The sequence below is a fragment of the Alosa sapidissima genome, chromosome 8, assembly GCF_018492685.1.
Source record: "Alosa sapidissima isolate fAloSap1 chromosome 8, fAloSap1.pri, whole genome shotgun sequence".
Lineage (NCBI taxonomy): Eukaryota > Metazoa > Chordata > Actinopteri > Clupeiformes > Clupeidae > Alosa > Alosa sapidissima.
Window position 1 is genome coordinate 32,788,653 of NC_055964.1, and position 2,500 is coordinate 32,791,152.

The window sequence follows — 2,500 nt, forward strand, 5'->3', positions numbered from 1 at the left end:
TTAGAGAGAGAGAGACACTCACACACACACAGAAGTTTTATCTTTCTAAAAGCTGAACATGATGCTCTATGCCCATTGTGTCCCCATATTATATCCATAAAGAATGTTGCTTTTGCATCTCTGGCATATAGGGAGTTTACTCACACAGTATACAGGAAAATGTGAACTACTGTAGCAAAGGAACTGGACTAGCATGCAGTAGCCAGATAAGTTGCAGGTTCAAATCCCGGTTACTCTGGGGAGAATGGCCCTTGCAATAGTGGGCACATGTAAGTGACTTTGGATAAAAACATCAGCCAATTGGATGAATGAAGCAAGTAAGTAAAAGTAAAATAGAAATTTCAAGAACAGACGGCGAGAATAATTTATAAATCATTTGAATACTGCTGAAGAATTACAAATGCTCAGAGGACAAAATGGCGCTGGGTTGTGAGCTCATCCTGTGGGGTGGTCGCGAGTGTGTCATCGTGTCGGTCAGCAGCACAGAGCCGTCATCGTGGTTCTGCTCTCCCGGTCCGCTGTCTAATTGCCCTGCGGGCGTGGAGCTGGAGGGGCGAGCTCGAGGGGAGTGGTGTGTGGGAGCGGAGGATTTACAACTGAGCACCATTACAGCCGCCTCTCTTCCTGGCTAGCCTCGTTAGCCTCCCTACGCTAACCAACATTACTTCCTCAAGTCATATTACATTTCCTGTGCTAACCAACAAGATCTCCTCAGTTTACATTAGCCTTCCAATGCTAACCAGTAAGCCTTCAGCAGTTTATATGAGGTCGTATTAGCCTCCCTACGCTAACCAACATTACTTCCTCAAGTCATATTACATTTCCTGTGCTAACCAACAAGATCTCCTCAGTTTACATTAGCCTTCCAATGCTAACCAGTAAGCCTTCAGCATTTTATATGAGGTCGTATTAGCCTCCCTACGCTAACCAGAATAACTTCCTCAAGTCATATTAAATTTCCTGTGCTAACCAACAAGATCTCCTCAGTTTACATTAGCCTTCCAATGCTAACCAGAAAGCCTTCAGCAGTTCATATGAGGTTGTATTAGCCTTCCTACGCTAAACAACAAGACGTCATCAGTTCATATGAGTTTATATTAGCCTCGCTTGGCTAATCAACAAGACCACTTCAGTCCACATTAGGCTGTTAAATCAATACTTCCTAAATTATATATGATCATATAAGATCCCCCTAGCCTCCAGATGACCTACTGTATCTGATGCCCTACCCAGCACAGTTACTAAATACACACATCCCGTAGGCTAGGCTAAGGCAGCGGCCAATGGCAGATTTACACATACCGTAGGCTAGGCTAAGGCAGCAGCCAACTGCAGATTTACACATACCGTAGGCTAGGCTAAGACAGCGGCCAACAGCAGATTTACTATTATTTGCTATGGTTTAGCAGCAGAACAGTTGGAGCAGCAGCGTTGCGCTAGCATCAAACAATTTGAGCGTTGAACTTGGTTCAAAATGTAATGCGAGGCTCGTCAATCGTCAGTTTAGGCAATAAAACGTAGACCGTTCAGGTACTAACTTGGGAAAAGATAGAACTTATTATGGTCCGAGCGTTGCGTTACGCTTTACCCCTGCCACTTATTTCCACTGAGATCCCCACCTAAATCCCTTGACTGGGGTCGGGGGCCAGGCGGCTCTGTGTGGGACTGCTAAACGTAGCGCTGCTAAACTTAACGCTGCTTGAGCGTAGCGCTGATAATACACAATAGCGTTTCACAACGTGGATGAGGGATGGGGCTGAATATGGCAGAACAGCCAAACAACAGATCAACACGGGAACATTTTGGGTTAAGAGCCAACCAAGCAAACGAGAACATTGAGTGAATTAAAACTTTACAGGCTGGTGTAGTGCGGTGTGGTGTGGTGTGGTGTAGTGTAGTGTGGTGCGGTGAGGTGCGGTGTGCTGTGGTGTAGTGGAGCTGGGAGCAGAGAATCAGCACTTGGTAAATTTAGAGTTTGCTCCCTGGAATAGCCGCCGTAAAATTGACACATCTCCCGCACAAGATAAGAGCGATCGCATGCGCCGCCACCACGGAAATCCCTGAGCTGATATTGACATTTTATTGTGAGCCCTCCGCGCTCGCTCCTCGCTCCAGCAGCGCTGTAATCCGCAGGATCATCGAATCATCCGCAGCCATAAAGCGGAGAATAATAACACTCTTATTTTACGGGTGGGTGGCGGCCTAACCCCCCCCCCAGCGCTCGCCGATCTCGTTTACGAGCCATGTGTGTGTGCTCGGGAGGAGAGAGCAGCCGCGCAGGACTCTGGCGTAGGAACCCCCGGAGGAGCACAGGAAGTGTGGAGTCATCACGTCAGCGCGAAGCTCCGGTTACATCCCCACTGCGGTTCCTAACGGGACGAGGGGCGCAGCGTTAGCGTTAGTGTGGTCACTAACTAACAGAGACTACATCAGCACCGCTGCTGCTGCGATAGGACACTGTTTGTGATCGCCTACTAAGAGAGATGAGACCCAAACTAGA

The 2,500-nt window shown here is 47.8% G+C and overlaps 1 protein-coding gene across 2 annotated transcripts in view; it reads left to right on the top strand.

Moving 5' to 3' along the window:
* The window catches only part of lmx1bb (LIM homeobox transcription factor 1, beta b), a 40,089-nt gene that overhangs the window by 28,112 nt on the left and 9,477 nt on the right, over positions 1-2,500 (top strand). The gene's annotated exons all lie outside the window — the stretch shown is intronic.